General features: G+C 44.0%; 1 protein-coding gene across 1 annotated transcript in view; it reads left to right on the plus strand.

Moving 5' to 3' along the window:
* The first annotated feature begins 21110 nt into the window (after positions 1-21110).
* Positions 21111-27596, plus strand: part of LOC126484102 (methyl farnesoate epoxidase-like) — a 153672-nt gene continuing 147186 nt past the window's right edge. Inside the window, exon 1 of the mRNA XM_050107479.1 lies at positions 21111-21187. The gene's annotated coding sequence lies outside the window, so the exon portion shown is untranslated. The remainder of the gene's footprint in view (positions 21188-27596) is intronic.

Genomic DNA, 27596 nt, shown 5'->3' on the forward strand with positions numbered 1-27596 from the left:
CTGGATGAGGTATCGAATATATTGCTTCCCCCTACTTATACCTCCCGAGGAGATCACGAATGTATAATTAGAGAGATTAGAGCGCGCACGGAGGCTTTCAGACAGTCGTTCTTCCCGCGAACCATACGCGACTGGAACAGGAAAGGGAGGTAATGACAGTGCCACGTAAAGTGCCCTCCGCCACACACCGTTGGGTGGCTTGCGGAGTATAAATGTAGATGTAGATGTAGATTTAGACCGCTACGGTCGCAGGTTCGAATCCTGCCTCGGGCATGTATGTGTGTGTGTTGTCCTTAGGTTGGTCAGGTTTAAGTAGTTCTAAGTTCTAGGGGACTTATGACCTCAGCAGTTGAGTCCCATAGTGCTCAGAGCCATTTTTTTGTTCTGTCCGCACAATGACTCGTCGGACACGGTTGGTCAAAAAAAATAGTTGGCACAAAGAAAGTAAATGATTAAGCAAACACAGATTTAGAGTAATTGACACTATAATTAACAACTTGGACTTAACTTACAGATAACACGTTAACATTCATCTCAATAACAATGACAGAGCTTGAGTGGTTTGAAAAGTTTAGAAATCACGTAGAAATGCCCATTCATTAACCATTCTGTTTTTTTCACGCATACTAGTCTCACATGCAACAAAGTAACCGAGTTTCCCAATAGATTTAAACAAATTACAACTCTTATAATGACGCTATGTAATGTTGCGTCCGTGTTATACAGGAGATGAAAAGAGAGAGATATCGTCCGGCAGTGGACGATGGGCTGTGCGCTTGTTTTTTGTAATATTCAAATGTCTTCAGAGTCTGTCTTTAATATCGATGTTTTTACATGCTGGCTGAATTAGTCTATAGTATCTTAGGCGCGTCAGTGGCACTGGATTCATTTCTCCTTGTAAATCGTCAAAATACGTCATAACAATGCGTAGTTAAATATTACACACTGGCATATAAATGGCTCTTGGCCTCTTTCGTTACTCAAATCAGCGTTTTATGTGATGAGATGTGGCGGTGTGAAAATACGACATCTCACCTTCCGACATATTCTTCTGTCTGAGTTCGGTAGAGGACTAACAGCAGCGGAGGCAACCAGAAACATTTGTATCGCGCATAGAGATAATGGTTAGGTTAGGTTAGGTTAGTGTTGTTTAACGTCCCGTCGACAACGAGGTCATTAGAGACGGAGCGCTAGCTCGGGTTAGGGAAGAATGGGGAAGGAAATCGGCCGTGCCCTTTGAAAGGAACCATCCCAGCATTTGCCTGAAACGATTTAGGGAAATCACGGAAAACCTAAATCAGGATGGCTGGAGACGGGATTGAACCGTCGTCCTCCCGAATGCGAGTCCAGTGTGCTAACCACTGCGCCACCTCGCTCGGTAGAGATAATGCCATTGGACAGAGCACAGCAAGAAAATGGTTTTCTCGTACTAAGGAACATCGTTTTGACATTAGTGACTCTCCAGGTTCAGGAAGAATTTCAGGCTTTGATGAAGATAGTTTAAACGCATTAAACCATAATAATTCATGTCAGTGTACTGTATATCTGGCAGATGTGATGAACTGTGATCATTTCACCACCGAGAGACATTTGAATCCAATAGAAAAGATTCAGAAATTGAGTGTGTGGGTACCACATGCTCTAACCGAAAATCACAAAAACCAGCAGGCGGCCGTATGTGCATCTCTGCTTGGTCGTCATCAATTAGCTCGTGAACAACAACGACCAGTCCTATCCTGTAGCGATACTCGTGACGAGTAATGTTGTCTTTGTGCCAGTACGAGGAAAAGAAAGGAATGGTTGAATCCATACAAAGCAGCAACTTATCGTATGAAGACCTGCGTGCAACCACAAAAGGTAATGTTATGCATCTGGTGCAACAGTGAGTGTGGTGTACTACGAATTGGTTCCCCGAGGTGTAACCATCACTCCTTACATTAATTGTCAACAAATGATACTTCATGTAGACGCAACCCAAGAATAATGACCAGGAAGACTGCGCAAAGTGATACTACTCCACGAGGACGCCCGCCTGCATCCTGCTAGACTGTCACAAACCATTATACAGGAGTTTGGTAGGGAAGTCATTCCGCACCTAATCTTGGGCCCTCAGATTTTCACCTTCCCCGCTCTCTATCGAACAACCTTCAAGGAACTTCCTTTCCGGATGAAAATGCACTCCGACCACTGCTCGACGACTTCGTCTCTGAACCACGTGATTTCTACAGTCGTGGAATTGAATAATTACCCCAGTGTTGACAGATTGTTGTAAATAGTGAAGGAAAATATATTACTGGTGGCTAAAGTCTCTGTTATATGCAGCTGTTGTGCTTATTAAACTTATGGAAAAACGCTGTGAGGTTGAAACCTCCCCTTAGAAAAATTAATGAATTACTGTGCTGATAAATCTCTTACGTTATTTGATTTTCAAACAGCTGAGAAGAACTGAACGTACTCAGACATTTCTCTCTTTACTTATTCTGATCAACACTAATCTGACATACAATATTTTTAGCGCAACGCAATCTGACTTTCAATAATCCCTACAAAAGAATGGCCCTGACTAACAATAACCTATACCTTTCATGAATCACTTACCTCACAAAAATCTTCGTTAGTCGAACTACTGCAATACAGCGAGCGCCAATACTGCCAGCTAAATAAAAGATTCTAACTACTGAAGGCACCACCTACTGATAGGCATAGTTAGCAAATGAAAGATTTTGATAGAAAACAAACAATGTATTTAACTTAATAATTTTCAAAAGTCATGGTGTTTCAAAAATGACCGGTATATTTGAAACGGCAATAAAAACTAAACGAGCAGCGATAGAAATACACCGTTTGTTGCAATATGCTTGGGACAACAGTACATTTTCAGGCAGACAAACTTTCGAAATTACAGTAGTTACAATTTTCAACAACAGATGGCGCTGCGGTCTGGGAAACTCTATAGTACGATATTTTCCACATATCCACCATGCGTAGCAATAATGTGGCGTAGTCTCTGAATGAAATTGCCCGAAACCTTTGACAACGTGTCTGGCGGAATGGCTTCACATGCAGATGAGATGTACTGCTTCTGGATTCTGGCGGTACACCTGGTCTTTCGTGTCCCCACAGAAAGAAGTCACAGGGGTTCATGTCTGGCGAATAGGGAGGCCAATCCACGCCGCCTCCTGTATGTTTCGGATAGCCCAAAGCAATCACACGATCATCGAAATATTCATTCAGGAAATTAAAGACGTCGGCCGTGCGATGTGGCCAGGCACCATCTTGCATAAACCACGAGGTGTTCGCAGTGTCGTCTAACGCAGTTTGTACCGCCACAAATTCACGAAGAATGTCCAGATAGCGTGATGCAGTAATCGTTTCGGATCTGAAAAATGGGCCAATGATTCCTTTGGAAGAAATGGCGGCCCAGACCAGTACTTTTTGAGGATGCAGGAACGATGGGACTGCAACATGGGGCTTTTCGGTTCCCCATATGCGCCAGTTCTGTTTATTGACGAAGCCGTCCAGGTAAAAATAAGCTTCGTCAGTAAACCAAATGCTGCCCACATGCATATCGCCGTCATCAATCCTGTGCACTATATCGTTAGCGAATGTCTCTCGTGCAGCAATGGTAGCGGCGCTGAGGCGTTGCCGCGTTTGAATTTTGTATGGATAGAGGTGTAAACTCTGGCGCATGAGACGATACATGGACGTTGGCGTTATTTGGACCGCAGCTGCAACACGGCGAACGGAAACCCGAGGCCGCTGTTGGATCACCTGCTGCACTAGCTGCGCGTTGCCCTCTGTGGTTGCCGTACGCGGTCGCCCTACCTTTCCAGCACGTTCATCCGTCACGTTCCCAGTCCGTTGAAATTTTTCAAACAGATCCTTTATTGTATCGCTTTTCGGTCCTTTGGTTACATTAAATCTCCGTTGAAAACTTCGTCTTGTTGCAACAACACTGTGTTCTAGGTGGTGGAATTCCAACACCAGAAAAATCCTCTGTTCTAAGGAATAAACCATGTTGTCTACAGCACACTTGCAAGTTGTGAACAGCACACGCTTACAGCAGAAAGACGACGTACAGAATGACGCACCCACAGACTGCGTTGTCTTCTATATCTTTCACATCACTTGCAGCGCCATCTGTTGTTGAAAATTGTAACTACTGTAATTTTGAAAGTTTGTCCGCCTGAAAATGTACTGTTGTCCTAAGCATATTGCAACAAACGGTGTATTTCTATCGCTGCTCATTTAGTTTTTATTGCCGTTTCAAATATACCGGTCATTTTTGAAACACCCTGTATATATATATATATATATATATATATATATATATATATATATATATATATATATATATCTATATCAGTTCATGATATCCAGTATTACAAATTTACTCTTTTTGATGGACACACGTCCAGATCGTCCGAACTCAAAATTCTGCCATCTCTCTCCCCACATCCACCACTGCTAGCGGCTCACCTCCAACTGCGCAACGCTAGGCGCTGTTCACATCCAACAGCACAACACTACAATAGCGAATATTCCAACAATGAGTCCAACCAGCCACAGACTGCACACAGCACAGTCAGTGATTTCCATACAGAGCGCTACGTGGCGTTACCAACATAAAAACCTAAACAGCTTACTTACAAGATTATGCACCAAACCAATAGTACAGGTACAGCAAGTGATGATGAAGCGTCCAGTACATCAGACGCTGTAGAATTATTTTAAGAAATAAGATAGGATGCAGGTTTCCTAATTTTTGTCTAAAATATTTATAAACTGAATATGAATTCACAGTAATGTACTTTTCAAATAAAAACTGAAAAATCACGTCTATGTATACTTTACAGCTACAACTGAAACTGTAAATAACACTACAGCGAACAAATAATTAACTGCTGATAAGACTGGCAACGAAAATCTTTTCTGCTGGCGTGATTAGTTTCCTTAAAATATTGTCGGTTTTCCTCTGTTCATTTCGGGAGCTCTTCACTAATCGTCAAATGAACGTAATGACGTTCTCACAAAACTGAAAAATTTAGCACTGCAATTTCTTAAATCATTCCACAGCCTGTGAAATAACTCGTTTACCTTTATGTAACGATCAGCAGTGACAGGATGCAACCAGAACTTCTTTTTCTGCATTTTAGTTTTATTTCCAAGTGGCACACAAAGCTACTAGCTCTTCTGCTGAGCATATGCTGGAGGATTTCCTCTGGCGTCTCTGCTGCAGTCTCGTACTGTCAGACCATGGCGTTGCCAACAGAGCAGCCATGGTGTCCCAGTGTGGTAAGACCGCAATGTGGTTGGCTGTAGACGTCTCCCTGGCGCAAGTAGCTCGTTTGCTTGCTTGTTCGCTCGTTACGCAATGCGTGTACAGTCCAAACGGTGATAACAAAAGCGGTTTAACCGTCTCTGGCCTAACACGTGTAACTCTCGAGAACAACACGGTCAGTGCCATAATCCGACATCTCAGTGAAAGAGGGTTCGAAACAAGCAAGAAAGAAGCAGCTTCTTCATCTACATCTACATCCATACTCCGCAAGCCACCTGACGGTGTGTGGCGGAGGGTCCCTTCTATACCAATCTCGTATTGTTCGTGGAAAGAAAGACTGTCAGTATGCCTCTGTGTGGGCTCTAATCTCTCTGATTTTATCCTCATGGTCTCTTCGCGAGGTATACGTAGGAGGGAGCAATATACTGCTTGACTCCTCGGTGAAGGTATGTTCTCGAAACTTCAACAAAAGCCCGTACCGAGCTACTGAGCGTCTCTCTTGCAGAGTCTTCCACTGGAGTCCATCTATCATCTCCGTAACGCTTTCGCGATTACTAAATGATCCTGTAACGAAGCGTGCTGCTCTCCGTTGGATCTTCTCTATCTCTTCTATCAATCCTATCTAGTACGGATCCGTAGATGCGCTACCGTTTCTCATAAAACGACAAAGTTCTCGAAGTACTCTATGTGCCTTTTAGCGGATGAAAAGTTCGACCAAAATGGTGGCACTGTGGTTAGCGGTGTGGCTTAACAGTTTCTGATCACTTGTTCGGAACCAGATTATTGTTTTTGTTTTTCGTTCATCTACCCATATCGGTAGAAGATCGCTACACGAATGTTTTAAAATTCTTCAAATGGTTCTGAGCACTATGGGACTTAACATCTGAGGTCATCAGTCCCCTAAAACTTAGAACTGCTTAAACCTAACTAACCTATGGACATCACACACATCCATGCCCGAGGCAGGATTCAAACCTGCGACCGTAGCGGTCGCGCGTGTCCAGACTGAAGCGCCTAGAACCGCTCGGCCACTCCGGCCGGCGAATGTTTTTGTTGTGGATTGGTAAGAGAGCCAACCCACTATGAGAGGAAGACGAAAGGCACGCGTTTAAGCTCACGCAGGCTGGCGTGAGGTCTGGAACAGGTCAAGGAAATGAGACTAGCAAAAAAGGACGTAGCTGTGGAATACTTAACTTTAATCCATAAATGGTGAACATCCCTCTTGACGGTACATGTTTTACAGCATCAATAGTAACTGGTAATGGCGCCTTGCTAGGTCGTAGCATATGACGTAGCTGAAGGCTATGCTAACTATCGTCTCGGCAAATGAGAGCGTATTTTGTCAGTGAACCATCGCTAGCGAAGTCGGCTGTACAACTGGGGCGAGTGCTAGGAAGTCTCTCTAGACCTGCCGTGTGGCGGCGCTCGGTCTGCAATCACTGATAGTGGCGACACGCGGGTCCGACGTATACTAACGGACCGCGGCCGATTTAAAGGCTACCACCTAGCAAGTGTGGTGTCTGGCGGTGACACCACAGTTTTCCAGTGTATATTGTAATAACTTTGTCCTTATTTGTCTGCTAATTGTCTGCCGGGTGAATGAATAAAAAAAAAACAGTAAAAGAATGAGAAAATTATTTGAAATTGTTTTCGGTGAAATTCCTGTAGAGTATCTTGATTCGTAATCAATTGCAAGCGCCAGTTTTCGGAAAAGTAATCCGTTATACGTGGTTTGCCGCGAAATTATTGCCAGTGCGTGAAATCTTCAGCAATGTTAACCACGTCTCTTTCCCAAGTGACATTCGTACGAAAAAATGTCACTGTGGTAACCACGCATTCGCGCGATGCTCACGGAGTTCGGATTTTCTACGTTTCGAAAGTTCCTACGAGCAGTATCATACAAGGGAACGCACTAAATCTTCCTGAAGAATAGACACAAGAATAAAACGTAAGAATCAACATAAGAATTAATCTGAGGGTGATATATAAGACTATGAGAATTTAAAAAGGAAATACTGAACACTTATATATTATACAATAAATGTACGAGACTTATGAAATCCAGTTGCAGTTTCACAACTAATACAACACCCTTGTATCCGCTAATTGGATAAGAAAAATTTCTGTAGTAATCTTCTACGAACATGGGTAGAGGCTCGTAAATAAAATAAAATTAAATTAAATTTAAAAAAAATCATGTTTCAAACACGGGGCGAAAAAGTGTAAAGCCGCGACGGTAGCCACTGTTGCACCGCTTCTGCTCAACGACCTACTTGCTGAAAGGCATATAAGTTACAGCGAAAACTTTCGTAAGAAACGGTCGAGTATCTACGAATAAGCCGAGACACGTATTCGCTTATTTTGTCCCCTCTACCACGGAAGTTCCCGTGCGTGAATTTCGTCGACAGTACGATACTACATGTTGTACAGAGTTAGGGACGTATGGATCTCGCACTGTACAATACCGTTGTCCTCCAAGATCACGAGATCTGACGGTAGACGATTCTTTTGTCGGTGTTGGTCAAAGACTACGTCTGTGTCCTTCCTGTGAAATAAGACATCACCTGCAGCAGTGGATCAACTGCAGACTAGCGAATGTATGAGACGATTTCGATATAATGTCGTCTGGATGTGTCGTGCGCCCTGTGGAGGGCGCAGTTAACGTTTGTGAAAGGTCAATGAAAACTTTTATCCTAATCATAATTGCAAGAAGTTACCTAAGGTTGCAAGTGAATGCGTGTAAAAGATTCAGGGGTTGGACCAAAATGTGGAAACACCGCAAGAAACGCATGCTTGGACATAAATACAGATTATAGCCAAGCCTGCAGGTGGGGCTGTTGTGTTTTGACCACGAACGGCACCAGTGCAATGTCCTCCATACGTAGCAAGTGTCAGAACAGTGTCCTGTATAGTTGTGATGTATTATGTCTGAGCTAAGTGAAGCCGAACGTGGGCAAATCGTTGGTGCTCGTATGGTGAGTGTTTCGGTAAACAAAGGTAGCCAAAGCATTCAGTGTTTCAAGGACACTGTATCAATGATTGATACCCGATACAGGGAATGCGGGAAAACATCATTCACTAAGTCAAGCGCGGACAAAAGTGTGTATTGAATGATCGTGACAAACGCTCGTTGAAGAGGACTGTGACGGGGAATAAGAGGGCGTCGGCTTCAAGAGTCACTGTAGAACTGAATGTCACACTCGCGAACCCTGTCAGCACCAAAACGACACGAACGGAGCTCCATAAGCTGGGAATTGTAGACCGAACAGCAATTCCAAACACTTGGAACAGGAAAATGTGGTGCAGAAGCCGTAAAACTTGGACTACGAAGCAATGGAAGAAAGTCATTTCGTCGGATGGGTCTTGTATCAAATTTGCGTCCCAAGGCGGGGGTTCGGTGGTGATTTGGGCAGCTGTATCGCCGTACTCGATGGGTCCCATGGTTACTCGGTAAGGTCGCATTACTACTAAGGCCGATCAGGTCCATCCCATGGTACAATGTTTGTTTGAAATACGGAGAGGAAAACTGAGGTTTAAAGGGACATGGATGTCATGGCCTATAATTTTTACTAGTATTTTGGAATTTAATAACTCACAAACTTCAATAGATATTGGAATGAAACTCTAACCACTTCTATGTGAAAAAAATTATAAAGCTGTGGAATGCGTAATGGAGTGAATATTGATTTTTATCTTACGTACTGAATTACGTGTATTTTTTATTTTAGGTGCACTATACTTCCACACTATTCAAAACAAAGGTTCAAAACAAATTTTATTCTTTTAATTACTAACTCGTTGAAACAGTAAAACAAGAATATTTACCAATTTGTTCTTCTCTGTATCTGAAAAAAATTGTTTTTTGGAAGTCAATTTTTTTTCTCGTAATACTTTAAGAACATATGACACACTCCAAAATATTTAATACATTTTTGAATAATTTGGTTCACTGTATAGGCAAGCATTATACACTCATGCTCATAAATTAAGGATAATTGCAGAATGTGGTGCCACACAACGTGGCACTACACAAAACTGGCGATAATAGCATAGGCACATAGGGAACACACACGACACAGATCTTTAAGTCCACAGTTTTGGTGATAAGTTGAGAAAACGGTCCCGAAACACATGTGCTTGCTACAAAACGCCACTATCTCCTGTACGTGTGCATGGGATATGATCACCATGCACACGTACACAGGCCGCACAACGGGTTGGCATACTCTGGATCAGGTGGTCGAGCAGCTTCTGGGGTATAGTCTCCCATTCTTGCACCAGCGCCCGTCGGAGCTCCTGAAGTGTCCTAGGGGTTTGAAGACGTGCAGCGATACGTCGATCGAGAGTATTCCAGACGTGCTCGATGGGGTTTAGGTCTGGAGAACAGGCAGGCAACTCCATTGGCCTGATATCTTCTGTTTCGAGGTATTCCTCCACGATGGCAGCTCGGTGGGGCCATTGGTTGGTTGTTTTGGGGAAGGAGACCAGACAGCGAGGTCATCGGTCTCATCGGATTAGGGAAGGTCGGGGAAGGAAGTCGGCCATGCCCTTTGAAAGGAAACATCCCGGCATTTGCCTGGAGCGATTTAGGGAAATCATGGAAAACCTAAATCAGGATGGCCGGACGCGGGATTGAACCGTCGTCCTCCCGAGGTGGGGCCGTGCATTATCATCCATCACGAGAAAGGTGGGACACTGCACCCCTGAAAAGGCAGACATACTGATGGAAAATGATGTGCCGATACACCTGACGTGTTACAGTTCCTCCGTCAAAGACATGCTGGGGTGTACGTGCACCAATTATAATCCCACCCCACACCTCCATACAGGTCCCTTACAAGGACATTAAAGGGTTAGTACCTGGTTCCTGGTTCAAGTCAAATGAAAACCCGGCGAGAATCACTGTTCAGACTATACCTGGACTCGGCCGTGAACACAACCTGGGACCACTGTTCCAATGATCATGTACTGTGTTCTTGACACCAGGCTTTACGGGCTCACCTGTGACCAGGAGTCAGTGGAATGCACCTTGTAGGTCTCCGGGTGAATAAACCATGTCTGTTCAGTCGTCTGTAGACTGTGTGTCTGGAGACAACTGTTCCAGTGGCTGCAGTAAGGTCCCGAGCAAGGCTACCTGCAGTACTCCGTAGCCGTCTGCGGGCGCTGATGAGATATCGGTCTTCTTGTGTTGTTGTACACTGTGGACGTCCCGTACTGTAGCGCCTGGACACGTTTCCTGCCTGCTGGAATCGTTGCCATAATCTTGGTATCACACTTTGTGGCACACGGAGGGCCCATGCTACGACCTGCTGTATTTGGCCAGCCTCCAGCCGCCCTAGTATTCTACCTCTAATAACGTCATCAATATGTGTTCTGTGAGCCATTTTCAACACACAGTCACATTAGCACGTCTGAAAACGTCTGCACACTTACTCGCTGCACTGTACTCTGACATGCACCAACACATCTCTGCGTATGTGGACTGCTGCCAGCGCCACCGTGCGACGACCGCAGGTCAAATGCACCGCATGGTCATACCCTGAGGTGATTTAAACCCGCAAACCACCAACCAGAGCGTTGTTTCACCATGTATCAGCATTATCCTTAATTTATGAGCATGAGTGTATTATGATTCTTTTAGAATTTTGTTACTGTGGCTCTAAAATTTTATGAGATAAAGATACCCGACCATGCAAAAACGTTGATTCGGGAAATTGAGGCTAAAGATCTGCATGTCATTTTCTTCTCAATGATAACATGTCAAAACAGTCCAGCTCCATTATCTTGTTGATTCTGAGTATCCTCTTCATCTTTCAGTTTTCTTTCTTTTCTTTGTTATTCTGGCTTCCTGTGTCATGGTTTCATCATTTTTTTTTTTTCAGCTTAACGGCACGTTGCCTGTCCACTCATAACAGTCCACTTTTCATGTTGTCCCCAGTTTTGATGCCTCAACTGCTCATGGTTTTTAATCTGTTTGGTACTCCGTTACTAAAACATATCATGACGTCCATCACACTTATCTGAAGAGCTGATATGCCTACAAAAACACGAACGCACGGAAAAAAACATAAGTAAACGCAAGTAATCTACTTGTATCGACAGAAAGATTGGTCTCAATAAATCCCTGCTCGTAGTACAGTCGATATGTTCTTCAGCGATATAACACAATCGAGTTGCTATGGAAACAGCGGCGCGAAAATAAAAAAAAAGACCCTGTAGGCAAGGTTTTGTATTTGACAGTAGTGTGACAGTTAGACATTCCGCGCCGTATCTGCTTTAAAACGCTATTTAAACTTGAAAATGGTGAAGTATTATACATGAAGTATGTAGTTTTAGAATCAGGAAGAATCACAGAATTTTATTAAATAAAAAATTCATTGTTTTGTGTCATCATAATGTCCAGGCCCCCTTAACGTCATATTGACGACGAGCTCGTTGGAGTTGGTATTTGATCGCGTCCTTCCAATGGTATCAACCTTGAGCGATTTTGGGGAACAACGGAAAAACTAAATCTGGATGGTCGGGAGAGAATTTGAACCGTCGACCTCCCGAATGCAAATCCAGTATTTCGCAACTGCGGTACCTCGCTCGGTGATCCCTGGAAGTGCCAGCACAGAGAACTGTGCCGTCTCCTTCGTCTTTGTGCGTGTTAATCACGCCTGTTATTTCTTAGGAGCGTGTCGTGTCTCATCCGATAAGAACAGCACGAGAGTGGTACAGTCTTCTGTTATTTAGCTCTTCGAATGTATTCGTCACTGTAGGGTAAAGTTCCTCAGCCTGCGCGTATTCTCTATGAAACACACAGCTTCGGAAGAAGCTGTACCGAAATCATAATTAGTTTTCAGAATATTCTGTTACTATTTTCGAACCTTTCAAATTAAAATGCTCTTTCGTAATTGTGAGCACGTTAGTTTCTCACAAGTTAAACGAGAGTGCGGTCAAACCCAGTATCTTGAATGAAAACTGCCGACTAGCTCGTAAATGCAACCAGAGACAGTAACTGTCGTTCGCAGAAACAGTTAACTTTGTTTATACACTAAATTTCTTTTTATGTAACTATCTTCCCAATACCTTTCTTTCGATAAATCAGGGAAGAAATTGAATTTTCCTTTAAAACAGTTATATTTTTCCCTTTTCACAATACAGGAACCTAACAAAAAGAGAGACGAAGCTTAGCAGCCGGAAGAACTGAACAAAAAAGTGGTTCAAATGGCTCTGAGCACTATGGGACTTAACATCTGAGATCACCAGTCCACTAGAACTTAGAACTACTTAAACCTAACTAACCCAAGGACATCACACACATCCATACCCGAGGCAGGATTCGAACCTGCGACCGTAGCGGTCGCGTCGGTCCAGACTGAAGCGCCTAGAACCGTTCGGCCACACCAAGAACTGAACAGCAGTGAAACAAGGCGATATATGTGTATATATGGTGTTTCCTTAAGAGCGTGCAAAATTTTAACAGTACACAAGGGATGTTCCACTCAACAATTTGGGGTAGGGAACCTGGGGTCGGAGAAGCCAGCTTAAGGAGGCAATAGGAATAAAATCACATTATGGAGTTTTTTTTTTATTTACAGTAGTTGCAGTAAACTGCAAGTACCATTACTGACACACATCTTGCAAAATGTGCTGGAACTGACGGCCATCAACCTCAATGCATGCATGACATCGGCGAACAAGATTCTGACACACCATGACAAATATCCCTGGTGTATTTCGAATCGTATCACAGGCAGTTACAATTTTGAGAACTAATTCCATCTCCATACCCACTGGGGTCTCACAGACAAGTGACTTTAGAGATCCCCATTGAAAATAATCAAGGAGATACATACACTCCTGGAAATGGAAAAAAGAACACATTGACACCGGCGTGTCAGACCCACCATACTTGCTCCTGACACTGCGAGAGGGCTGTACAAGCAATGATCACACGCACGGCACAGCGGACACACCAGGAACCGCGGTGTTGGCCGTCGAATGGCGCTAGCTGCGCAGCATTTGTGCACCGCCGTCAGTGTCAGCCATTTTGCCGTGGCATACGGAGCTCCATCGCAGTCTTTAACACTGGCAGCATGCCGCGACAGCGTGGACGTGAACCGTATGTGCAGTTGACGGACTTTGAGCGAGGGCGTATAGTGGGCATGCGGGAGGCCGGGTGGACGTACCGCCGAATTGCTCAACACGTGGGGCGTGAGGTCTCCACAGTACATCGATGTTGTCGCCAGTGGTCGGCGGAAGGTGCACGTGCCCGTCGACTTGGGACCGGACCGCAGCGACGCACGGATGCACGCCAAGACCGTAGGATCCTACGCAGTGCCGTAGGGGACCGCACTGCCACTTCCCAGCAAATTAGGGACACTGTTGCTCCTGGGGTATCGGCGAGGACCATTCGCAACCGTCTCCATGAAGCTGGGCTATGGTCCCGCACACCGTTAGGCCGTCTTTCGCTCACGCCCCAACATCGTGCAGCCCGCCTCCAGTGGTGTCGCGACAGGCGTGAATGGAGGGACGAATGGAGACGTGTCGTCGTCAGCGATGAGAGTCGCTTCTGCCTTGGTGCCAATGATGGTCGTATGCGTGTTTGGCGCCGTGCAGGTGAGCGCCACAATCAGGACTGCATACGACCGAGGCACACAGGGCCAACACCCGGCATCATGGTGTGGGGAGTGATCTCCTACACTGGCCGTACACCACTGGTGATCGTCGAGGGGACACTGAATAGTGCACAGTACATCCAAACCGTCATCGAACCCATCGTTCTACCATTCCTAGACCGGCAAGGGAACTTGCTGTTCCAACAGGACAATGCACGTCCGCATGTATCCCGTGCCACCCAACGTGCTCTAGAAGGTGTAAGTCAACTACTCTGGCCAGCAAGATCTCCGGATCTGTCCCCCATTGAGCATGTTTGGGACTGGATGAAGCGTCGTCTCACGCGGTCTGCACGTCCAGCACGAACGCTGGTCCAACTGAGGCGCCAGGTGGAAATGGCATGGCAAGCCGTTCCACAGGACTACATCCAGCATCTCTACGATCGTCTCCATGGGAGAATAGCAGCCTGCATTGCTGCGAGAGGTGGATATACACTGTACTAGTGCCGACATTGTGCATGCTCTGTTGCCTGTGTCTATGTGCCTGTGGTTCTGTCAGTGTGATCATGTGATGTATCTGACCCCAGGAATGTGTCAATAAAGTTTCCCCTTCCTGGGACAATGAATTCACGGTGTTCTTATTTCAATTTCCAGGAGTGTATACTGAAAAACAATACACAACAGGTAGCTTCATCTCCCTTATACTACTTTATTCTTAGTTCTTTCGACCTTTTCAATCTCAGTATTATTTAAATACACTGAAGAGCCAAAGAAATTGGTACACCTACCTAATATCGTCTAGGGCCCCCGCAAGCACGGGGAAGTGCCGCAACATGGCTAATGTCTGAAGTAGTGCTGGAGGGAACTGACACCAAGAACCCTGCAGAACCGTCTATAAATCCGTAAGAGTACGAGGGATTGGAGATCTCTTCTGGACAGCACGTTGCAAGGCATCCCAGAAATGCTCAATAATGTTCACGTCTGGGGTGTTTGGTGGCCAGCGAAAGTGTCTAGCTCAGTAGTTTAAAGTCTGCAGCAATTCGTATTATCCTGCTGGAATTGCCCAAGTCTTTCGGAATGCACAATGGACATGAATGGACGCATGTGCTCAGACAGGATTCTTAAGTACTTGTGTCCTATCCGAGTCGTATCTAGACGTATCAGGGGTCCCATATCATTCCAACTGTACACGCCCCACATCATTGCAGAGCCTCCACCAGCTTGAACAGTCCCCTGCTGGCGTGGAGGGTCCAGGGCTTCATAAGGTTGTCTCCATACCCATACACGACCCTACGCTCGGTACAATTTGAAACGAGACTCGCCCGACCAGCAACTTGTTTCCAGTCATCAACGGTCCAATGTCGGTGTTGAAGGGCTCTGGCGAGGCGTAAATCTTTGTGTCGTGCAGTCATCAAGGGTACACGAGCGAGTCTTCGGCTTGGAAAGCACAAATCGATGATGTTCCGTTGAATGGTTCGCACGCTGACATTCGTCGATGGCCCAGCATTGATATCTGGAGCAGTTTGCGGAAAGGTTGCGCTTCTGTCACGTTGAACGATTCTCTTCAGTCATCCTTGGCCCCGTTCTTGCAGGATCTATTTCCGGCCGCAGCGGTGTCGGAGCTTTGATGTTTCACCGGATTCCTGATATTCACGTTACACTCGTGAGATGGTCGTACGAGAAAATCCCCGCTTCATCGCTACCTTGGCGATGCTGTGTCACACCCACGCGCATGCCGGCCATGCTGGCCATGGTAACACCAAGTTCAAACTCGCTTAAATCTTGTTTACCTGCGATAGCAGCAACAGCAACCGATCTAACAACTGCGACAGACACCTGTTGTGTTACATAGGCGTTGCCGACCTCAGCGCCGTATTCTGCCTGTTTACATATCTTTGTATTTGAGAACGCATGCCTATAGCGGTATCTTTGGCGCATCAGTATATACAGGGTGGTCCATTGATCGTGACCGGGCGAAATACGAGGGCAGTTCAATAAGTAATGCAACACATTTTTTTTTCTCGGCCAATTGTGGTTGAAAAAACCGGAAATTTCTTGTGGAATATTTTCAAACATTCCCGCTTCGTCTCGTATAGTTTCATCGACTTCCGACAGGTGGCAGCGCTGTACGGAGCTGTTAAAATGGCGTCTGTAACGGATGTGCGTTGCAAACAACGGGCAGTGATCGAGTTTCTTTTGGCAGAAAATCAGGGCATCTCAGATATTCATAGGCGCTTGCAGAATGTCTACGGTGATCTGGCAGTGGACAAAAGCACGGTGAGTCGTTGGGCGAAGCGTGTGTCATCATCGCCGCAAGGTCAAGCAAGACTGTCTGATCTCCCGCGTGCGGGCCGGCCGTGGTTCAAATGGTTCAAATGGCTCTGAGAACTATGGGACTTAACAGCTGTGGTCATCAGTCCCCTAGAACTTAGAACTACTTAAACCTAACTAACCTAAGGACATCACACACATCCATGCCCGAGGCAGGATTCGAACCTGCGACCGTAGCAGTCGCGCGGTTCCGGACTGCGCGCCTAGAACCGCGAGACCACCGCGGCCGGCGGGGCGGCCGTGCACAGCTGTGACTCCTGCAATGGCGGAGCGTGCGAACACACTCGTTCGAGATGATCGACGGATCACCATCAAACAACTCAGTGCTCAACTTGACATCTCTGTTGGTAGTGCTGTCACAATTGTTCACCAGTTGGGATATTCAAAGGTTTGTTTCCGCTGGGTCCCTCGTTGTCTAACCGAACACCATAAAGAGCAAAGGAGAACCATCCGTGCGGAACTGCTTGCTCGTCATGTGGCTGAGGGTGACAATTTCTTGCCAAAGATTGTTACATGGGTTCATCACTTCGAACCTGAAACAAAACGAAAATCAATGGAGTGGCGCCACACCCACTCCCCTACCAAGAAAAAGTTTAAAGCCATACCCTCAGCCGGTAAAGTCATGGTTACAGTCTTCTGGGACGCTGAAGGGGTTATTCTGTTCGATGTCCTTCCCCATGGTCAAACGATCAACTCTGAAGTGCATTGTGCTACTCTTCAGAAATTGAAGAAACGACTTCAGCGTGTTCGTAGGCACAAAAATCTGAACGAACTTCTCCTTCTTCATGACAACGCAAGACCTCACACAAGTCTTCGCACCCGAGAGGAGCTCACAAAACTTCAGTGGACTGTTCTTCCTCATGCACCCTACAGCCCCGATCTCGCACCGTCTGATTTCCATATGTTTGGCCCAATGAAGGACGCAATCCATGGGAGGCACTACGCGGATGATGAAGAAGTTATTGATGCAGTACGACGTTGGCTCCGACATCGACCAGTGGAATGGTACCGTGCAGGCATACAGGCCCTCATTTCAAGGTGGCGTAAGGCCGTAGCTTTGAGTGGAGATTACGTTGAAAAATAGTGTTGTGTAGCTAAAAGATTGGTGAATAACCTGGTGTATTTCAATTCTGAATAAAACAACCCCTGTTTCAGAAAAAAAATGTGTTGCATTACTTATTGAACTGCCCTCGTATCTCACGAAATAAGCGTCAAACGAAAAAAACTACGAAGAACGAAACTCGTCTAGCTTGAAGGGGGAAACGCGATGACGCTATGGTTGGCCCGCTAGATTGAGCTGCCATAGGTCAAACGGATATCAACTGCGTTTTTTAAAATAGGAACCCCCATTTTTATTACATATTCGTGTAGTACGTAAAGAAATATCAATGTTTGAGTCTGACCACTTTTTTTCGCTTTGTGATAGATGGCGCTGTAATAGACACGAACATATGGCTCACAATTTTAGACGAACAGTTGGTAACAGGTAGGTTTTTTAAATTAAAATACAGAACGTAGGTACGTCTGAACATTTTATTTCGGTTGTTCCAATGTGATACATGTACCTTTCTGAGAACGCATGCTGTTACAGCGTGATTACCTGTAAATACCACATTAACACAGTATATGCTCAAAATGATGACCGCCAACCTCAATGCATTTGGCAATACGTGTAACGACATTCCTCTCAACAGCGAGTAGTTCGCCTTCCGTAATGTTCGCACATGCGTTGACAATGCGCTGACGCATGTTGTCAGGCGTTGTCGGTGGATCACGATAGCAAATATCCTTCAAATGGCTCTGAGCACTATGGGACTTAACATCTGTGGTCATCAGTCCCCTAGAACTTAGAACTACTTAAATCTAACTAATGTAAGGACTTCACACACATCCATGCCCGAGGCAGGATTCGAACCAGCGACCGTAGCGGTCACGGGGTTCCAGACTGAAGCGCCTAGAACGGCTCGGTCACACCGGCCGGCAAATATCCTTCAACTTTACCCACAGAAAGAAATCCGGGAACGCCAGATCCGGTGAACGTGCGGGACATGGCATGGTGCTTCGACGACCAATCCACCTGTCATGAAGTATGATATTCAGTACCGCTTCAACCGCACGCGAGATGTGTGCCGGACATCCATCATGTTGGAAGTACATCGCCATTCTGTCATGCTGCGAAACATCTTGTAGTAACATCAGTAGAACATTACGTAGGAAATCAGCATACATTGCACCATTTAGATTGCCATCGATAAAATGGGGTCAATTATCCTTCCTCCCATAATGCCGCACCATTCATTAACCTGCCAAGGTCGCTGGTGTTCCACTTGTCGCCGCCATCGTGGATTTTCCGTTGCCCAATAGTGCATATTATGCCGGTTTACGTTACCGCTGTTGGTGAATGACACTTTGTCGCTAAATAAAACGTGTGCAAAAGACTGTCATCATCCCGTAATTTCTCTTGTGCCCAGTGGCAGAACTGTACACGACGTTCAAAGTCGTCGCCATGCAATTCCTGGTGCGTAGAAGTATTATGGTACTGTTGATGTAACATTCTCAACACCGACTTTTTTGAGATTCCCGATTCTCGCGCAGTTTGTCTGCTACTAATGTGCGGATTAGCCGCGACAGCAGCTAAAACATCTAATTGGGCATCATCATCTGTTGCAGGTCGTGGTTGACGTTTCACATGTGGCTGAACACTTCCTGTTTCCTTAAATAACGTAACTATCCGGCGACCGGTCCGGACACTCGGATGATGTCGTCCAGGATACCGAGCAGCATACATAGCATACGCCCGTTGGGTATTTTGATCACAATAACCATACATCAACACGATATCGACCTTTTCCGCAATTGGTAAACGGTCCATTTTAACACGGGTAATGTATCACGAAGCAAATACCGTCCGTACTGGCGGAATGTTACGTGACGCCACGTACTTATACGTTTGTGACTATTACAGCGCCACCTGTCACAAAGCGAAAAAAGTGGTCCAACTAAAACATTCATATTTCTTTACGTACTACAAGAACATGTAATAAAAATGAGGGTTCCTATTTAAAATAAACGCAGTTGATATCTGTTTGACCTATGGCAGCGCCATCTAGTGGGCTAACCATAGCGCCATCTGGTTTCCCCGTTGAAGCTAGACGAGTTTCGTTCTTTGTAGTTTTTTCGTGTGATACTTATTTCGTGAGATATTTGGCCCGGTCACTATCAATGGACCAACCTGTATATGAAACTACCAGTTTATCTGCCTTATACTTCATTATTCTTAGTTCTTTTGACCTTTTCGATATTTTAAGTATATATGTACTTTTAAAATACAGGGTGATTCAAAAAGAATACCACAACTTTAGGAATTTAAAACTCTGCAACGACAAAAGGCAGAGCTAAGCACTATCTGTCGGCGAATTAAGGGAGCTACAAAGTTTCATTTAGTTGTACATTTGTTCGCTTGAGGCGCTGTTGACTAGGCGTCAGCGTCAGTTGATGCTAAGATGGCGACCGCTCAACAGAAAGCTTTTTGTGTTATTGAGTACGGCAGAAGTGAATCGACGACAGTTGTTCAGCGTGCATTTCGAACGAAGTATGGTGTTAAACCTCCTGATAGGTGGTATATTAAACGTTGGTATAAACAGTTTACAGAGAATGGGTGTTTGTGCAAAGGGAAAAGTTCTGGACGGCCGAGAACGAGTGATGAAAATGTAGCACGCATCCAGCAAGCATTTGTTCGCAGCCCAAGAAAATCGACTCGCAAAGCTAGCAGAGAGCTGCAAATTCCACAATCAACTGTATGGAGAGTCCTACGAAAAAGGTTAGTTATGAAACCTTATCGTCTGAAATTGGTTCAAGCACTGTCTGCAGCTGATAAGATTAAAAGAATCGATTTCTGTGATTTTATCCTTGCTCAAATGGAAACAGATGAATCTTTCGTTTCAAAGTTTATGTTTAGTGATGAAGCAACTTTCCACACTAACGGGAAAGTCAACCGTCACAATGTCTGTATATGGGGCACTGAGAATCCGCGGGAAACAACTCAGTATGAACGTGACTCGCCTAAGGTGAACGTTTTCTGTGCCATTTCAGCCAATAAAGTTTTTGGTCCCTTTTTCTTCGAAGGTGCTACTGTAACTGGACTACAGTATCTGGAGATGTTAGAGAATTGGCTGTTCCCTCAGCTCGAACAAGAAGCACAACAATTCATATTTCAGCAGGATGGAGCGCCACCACATTGGCACTTATCTGTCCGTAACTACCTGAACGTCAACTACCCGAGGCGATGGATCGGCCGCCAGGCAGCCCGTGACAGAGCACTTCATCACTGGCCTCCAAGAAGCCCTGATCTTACCCCCTGCGATTTTTTCTTATGGGGGTATGTTAAGGATATGGTGTTTCGGCCACATCTCCCAGCCACCATTGATGATTTGAAACGAGAAATAACAGCAGCTATCCAAACTGTTACGCCTGATACGCTACAGAGAGTGTGGAACGAGTTGGAGTATCGGGTTGATATTGCTCGAGTGCCTGGAGGGGGCCATATTGAACATCTCTGAACTTGTTTTTGAGTGAAAAAAAAAACCTTTTTAAATACTCTTTGTAATGATGTATAACAGAAGCTTATATTATGTTTTATTCATTAAATACACATTTTTAAAATTGTGGTATTCTTTTTGAATCACCCTGTATTATTTCCTTATGCTTGTTAATCGTCAATAATCTTAGCACCTCATCTTCCATCTAAATAAAAGACTGGTTACAGTACGTCAGTTGCAACGCTAGTAAGCGAATGTGCGCGGAGAGCAGCTGCTGTAGATGCGACGGTCACGGCCTAGCGCACGCAAGTCTGCCGAGTCACAGCAGTGTGCCGTGAGGGAGGTCGCGTCCAAAGCGTGCGTGCTCGTCTCGCCAGTAGCAGAGCGGCCGGCTTGCAGAACACAACGGCTGGCGGCGGCGCGGCCGGCTCGCAGATGTGAGTAAGCGCAACATCTTGCTTCTGGACACTTCAGTTCGCATCAAAAGCCTCGAATGCAGAAAGAGGTTCATTCGTTTCACGGTACCGGTTACTTTACCAAACGCTGCACATGTAACGTGTTTCATGTACGAGTACTGTACGTATCCGTCTTTACTAGACGTGCTGAATCATCAAAAACGACGACGTGAGGGAAAGGTGCGGAGGGGTAGAATGGGGAGGGGCGGCGAAAGGAAAGGGGAAGAGAGAAGCTGTAAGGGGCTACAGCAAAGTGCTTTACATCGAGTGTGTTTTGACGCTGTGATATCTCAATCTAATCGCCAGCAATGAAGACTGCGTAGCGCACTATGAATGTGCCTCCCTGTCTTGTGTCTTGTGATGCTGCGCTTGTGACGTCGCTTCTACCAGCTTGACAGAAACGCTGTCTTTGTATGTTGGAGACTTTTTTATTTGCACTCTATGGGATAGGTGTGGGGGTTGTGTAGTCCCCCTATTGCGACTATTTTTGTCCTATATTATTTCCACCCTATCTTACCATTCAACACTTTTTCCCTTTTTCTTCCATCACACATATGAAGCTGTGCCACATTTTGTGAATGTTGAACACAGCATGTGGTGCCCCAAAACGGGGAATGATGGTTGTTAAATTATTAGCGAACTGTACCACTCTTACGTAACGCACGCACAACATAGCGTCCTCTCTTTTGGTTTCTAAAGACATTCGCCAGTATAAAGTGGTCGTCAGTTTGTTAAGAGTATAGGGTAAAATCTGTGGGACTCATATTTTCATTTATCTGTATCACTTATTATTAAATTTAAGAAACAGTCTGTACTGGTCACATAAACATGTCAAGTTTACTCATCATTCTGTTTGTTAAATATTTGTACTGACAAAGGTTGACCGCATGAGCTTCCAGTTCTTTAAATATGCATTTTTTTATTTATCTTTTTACAATTATGTATTCAATGTAACCACGTGTTCTCGATGGAGAAATAGAGTACAAACTCGGGAGGCCGAATAAAACAAACAACAAAACAAGGGAAAACTTTGAAAAAAGTGCAGTAGAAATGTTCGACTAATGCTTCAATCAGGAACTTAGGCCACAGCAGCGAACAGCTAACTAGCACAAGGCGAGGCCCCATCATAGAAACCTGTAAATGCCAATCTGACGAAACAGGTAAATGGTTAAATGTGAATAAATTTTTTATGCCAAACTTGTGGCTGGCTTCTGCATTTATGTCAGTGTTCTTCTAAAATGCTAAACCGATCTTTCATTTTCTTCCAGGGGTGTGGTTGTGTAGTAAATATTTACATTGGGATTGATTATCTCAGTTAATTTATTGCATTGTACTACTTTTTCGCGTTCTTCAGAATAGCTATTTTCAATGTGTCATTCCTTAAGACCTCACGCATGTTTCTGATTTTCGCCCAAGGGGCGATTTCAGCAGTCATCTTGGGACTTTGTTGTGGATCGGTTGGATTCCGATTATGACGGTGAGGCTGTTTCCCATCCTGTGCAGCCATTAACTATTGCCGGGAAGACTGCGGATCTGCATAGCCGCCATTTGGTTTTTGTTTCTGATTCGGAACTAACAAAGAAGGGAGCCAGTGCTTTCACCATCTGTAGAAAAATAATTATTTTCGCAGTAATATCAGCCTTGAAGAAAATTTGTCCATTTAATACGATCCTGGGGCATTTAAAATTTGTTGATCATGGGATGTTTCTGTAGCTGATTCTGATGTTGCCACAAATGTGTGGCGACTTTTTTGAGAAGTACATAGTTCCAGTTTTTTTTTCACTGTAGAGTGACACTTTGTTTCTTCTACACTAATTTGCGACGAAGTTCATTTGTTAAGCAGTTTTTGTTGCTTGTATGCATCACTGTACCATGCGCATATTCTGCTAGCTGTTCTCCTCGTTGCTTTGGGATGATCAAAATGATAGCTGACGGTACTGACACTTGAGGAGAACTGTTTCTATTTTGGTTGTCTTTGACTTCTTCACGTTTGTGGATCAACGATTCTTCCGTTGTGTACAAACTATCATCTAGTATGTAGTCCGCTATCTTCATCTGTGCAACTTATATTCATAATCCCTACACAGTTTGTCGAAGGGCTTGTCCCAATCCATCAAGACCGGCGCTGCCACTTTTGATGCGCTGATATTTTTTGTTGTGTTTTACACTAAACGTAGAGCTTGCATTTCTTCTTATAATTTCGTTTTAAACTCGAACTATCCTAGTTTAAGTTAAAGACTTTGGTGTGACTTGTAGGATTCGATCCCACTTCGATTGTTGGCCTGGCTTCAAATCTAGGGATGAATAAAACTACTACTACTACAAGCAAAGACGAATCACTGAAACATTGAAACATACCAACGAAATAATAATTAGGTCGAAACTGGCTGACGAGCTGATACTGGAATGCCAACAGTTTTTATAATAAGGAACAATGAATAAATAAAACAACACTGAGATGCCGATAAACTAACTGATACTTTTGTTTCTGTAAGTGCACCATAATGGAAACCATTAATCTAAAGTAGGGCTAAAGAATAACAAGAATATGTCTCCAGTAATTATTTACCTATCATAAAGTTTTATGTACAGTGTCACTAAGTATATTGCAAGTTTTTAACTTAACATCTGCTTCGGTTTTTTAAGTATTTATTAGCCGCTGAATAGAAGATAATCCTCCTAATTCTCAGTTATAACTTTTTTGAGCGAAACAGATACCAGTTTGTCCTGCAGGGGAATGCTGATGTCAAGTAGTTGCAGAAGACGAAATTGCGAATCAGGTGTACCGCCAAAAATCTGAATGTTGTTCTTGATTAATGGATTTTTAATTCAGAAATTTATAGTGCGACGAAAGAAACATAAGCGGATAATTATTTGTTATTATTCAATACCTTGACCAAAAACACTTAATGATTACAATGACAAGAAACTAAAGGATTTTTGGTAGCGATAATTATGTCTGGCATTATAAAAGACAACTTACCGAATTTTTTTAAAGAATGGTTGCCTTTCCCTCCGGAGATGATGTTTTCATTTCTGAACAATGCGAAGACTTCACCACATCAGAAGGAGTAATGGCTATTTTTAAATGAGCCTTGTATTTAAAAAACAAGTCTGTGCTTTTTGTTGTGTCTATGCAAGACAGCCTAGACACAATGAGAGGAAGCCGAAAGGCACGCGCTTAAACTCACGCAGGCTGGCGTGAGGTCTGAAACAGGATACGTAATGAATGCTATAAAGAAAAGTACGTAGCTTCTGGAATACTTAACTTTAATCCACAATTGTAGAACATCGCTCTTGATGATACATGCATCATAATATTAATTAGCAATTGAATACGGCGCCTTGCTAGGTCGTAGCAAATGTAGCTGAAGGCTATGCTAACTATCGTCTCGGCTAATGAGAGCGTAATTGTCAGTAATCCATCTCAGGCAAAGTCGGCTGTACAACTGGGGCGAGTGCTAGTACGTCTCTGTAGACCTGCCGTGTGGTGGCGCTCGGTCTGCTATCACTGACAGTGGCGACATGCGGGTTCGACGTATACTAATGGACCGCGGCCGATTTAAATGCTACCACCTAGCAAGTGTGGTGTCCGGCGGTGACACCACACTTTTATTCTAAGTTAACGACTTTCTAATAATTCGGCACCACTCACGAACCTGGATGTGAAACTATTAAGAGACCCCAACATCATAGAAATCAAGTTTTTATTCACATACGGTTGAAGACCCTGCACGATTAAGGGCAACTATGGTTAGATACTAATTTTTAGCATTTTCAAGCCATGATCGCTTTGTAGTAATTGCCTGCTTTCAGGTGGTACACTTATTGCCAGAACAGATACATAACATCGTATTGCATCCTAAAGTGGACACATAAAAGAACATGAACGGTGAGTCTTCGTATAACAGAAGTTAGCGACACAATTCACAATAATAACGCTATTATTTACATGCAGGAATGTGCATGCATGACAGGATGAATTAACGCAAATGTCTACTAGTAAATAAACTCACATGACTTCCATTGAACGAGACAACGAAGCTATTACAGGGACACGTACGGAGGCAAACTGGTCTCTGCGTCAAGTCCTTGAGAGCGCAAAAAAAAGTCGGTTCATAACTTGCCGCGATTGACTGGTCAGTTGAAAAAACGCTCTTCTAGCAATAAAATTGTCTGCAGGTGTGCAGTTCTGAAGCTGTGAGCTTGTAAGAGGCCATATGAGATTCTGTGTCCTATGATGGATCGTGTTCTGTTAAACAGATTTTGTAAAAAAAAACTGTCTTTTGTGCTTATAAGGCACCTCTAACATCTGTAGCCTAACGACGTATGGGTCACGCAAGGATCTGCGTGTAATACACTGACGAACCAAATCATTATGACAATCTATTTAATAGCTTTTTGGTCTGTCGTTGAAGCGATTCTGCGTGACATGGATTCGAAAAGTCATTGGTATGTTTCTGAAGCTATGTGGTGTGATCAAAAAGTAACTGGAAGTTTTGTTTTCTGTACAGAATCTTTATTTATTCATCAACATCAACTTTGACCCCTTCAATCTTCCTCAGATATAATACGATTAGACGATTGCGCTCTCCAGTCTTGGAAGCACTTCTGGAACTTAATTTTCGTAATGGTATTTAGCTCTTTCAGCGATTCTGTTTTTATCACACAAATGGTGGCAGAACGGCGTCCTTTCATGGTTCTCTTTAGCCTCGTGTATACGGACATAAGGAAAAGTCCCAACAAGCTACGACAAAAATTTAAAACCAATGATGATAATCATTAGCGCGGCCGCTGTAAGCGCCAATAAAGATATATTTTGCTACGCCGGAAAGCAGATAACAAATGATAAAAAATTCCATTCAATTTTTTTTTGTTAATAGAGAGACTCTGTCTTTAGTTCTCGAGTGGAAAAGACGTATTTTTGTAAGATGTGTGTGGTAGTTATCGTGTTGTTTGAATAATAATTATTATTTGTGCAAAACCACGAAAGTTTTCTTCCGCGCATCATCTCAATGTCAGGTCCACAAGCGGCCTGCATTAGGAAGAAAAAGCCCGATTGAGAACTAATATAGACTCGGTCAGCAGATAAATATTCAAGGCGGAAGAAGATGAATATAACCAAGTACATCAGAACTAAGTTCACGTTAAAACGGACTCAGAGAAAAGAAACTATAAAAATCCAAAATTTGGGCATTAATTGAAAATAATTGAATTCTATTAATCTCTTTATTTATGTACCCTTAATTATTATTGCTATTTAAATGTATATGTACATAAATTTGCACACTCGAGGATAGATAGAAGACACAGGGGTCCATGTCCGGCCACTACTCTGGCTGAGCCAACATAACGGTTTTGTTTTTTTGCTAAAAAATCAGGAACAAGCATTGAGATAGGAGCGGGAGCATTAAAGTGATACAATTTTCACGAGTGGTTTTCCCATAAATGTAATAGTTTTCTTCAAACTGCCTCACGCAAACGGCACATAAGTTCCAGATAGTATTGCTTACTGACCGTACGACCGTAAAGCGAAAACTCGTGATGCACTGTCCTATTGTAGTCGAAGAAAACGGTGGGAAGAACCTTCCCATGTGACGGGAACTTGTCGATTTTTTTCGGGTTTTGGCTCTACAGGTAGTTTCCATTGGCACGACTGGGCCTTGACTTCGACGTCATAGCCGTGTACCCATGCTTCGTCACCTGTTATAACTTTCTTTAGAAATTCTGTCTGCACGACGACGTTTTCGGTCGAAATCCACCAATTTCGGAACAAACTTTGCTGCTACACGTTTCATGACCAAACCATCCGGAAAAATTGCTTGGCGTGTGCAGAGAATATGGCAACATCTTCAGCAGCCTCTCTGATAGTGATTCGGAGATCTTTCGGGAACCATTTTTTTTTCCTTTTTCCACACTGTCGTCAACAATTGATACGTTAGAGCGTCCGTCTTCCCCATCCTCTTTGAAACGTTTATACCACTAGCAAACTCATGTCGTACTGATAGCGGATGGGCCAAAAAGCTACAGTCAACAATGCGAATACGCTGCTGCACTTTATTCCATTTCTCAAACAAAATTTAATGCAAATTATTTTAGCCATCTTCGCCGAAGGCTCGAAAACACATATAATCTTTTCGACTGTTACCAATAAACGAAAATATCCAAAACATGAAAATGCAGACATACCAGGTGTAGAAGTATGATACCAGAATTTGGATGCAATAATTACATATATGTTGTTTCAAACTGACAAACAATATTTTATACGTTTCTCCCACCTCTCCGGCAGGCTATGAATGCACCGCTAAAAAAACATTTCTTATTTTGAAGCGAACCAGTCAGCGAGCCACTTCCGTACATTTTCATACGAATTGAAGCGTTGTTCAGC

Source organism: Schistocerca serialis, chromosome 6 (genome assembly GCF_023864345.2).
Source record: "Schistocerca serialis cubense isolate TAMUIC-IGC-003099 chromosome 6, iqSchSeri2.2, whole genome shotgun sequence".
In the NCBI taxonomy this organism is placed as follows: Eukaryota; Metazoa; Arthropoda; class Insecta; order Orthoptera; family Acrididae; genus Schistocerca; species Schistocerca serialis.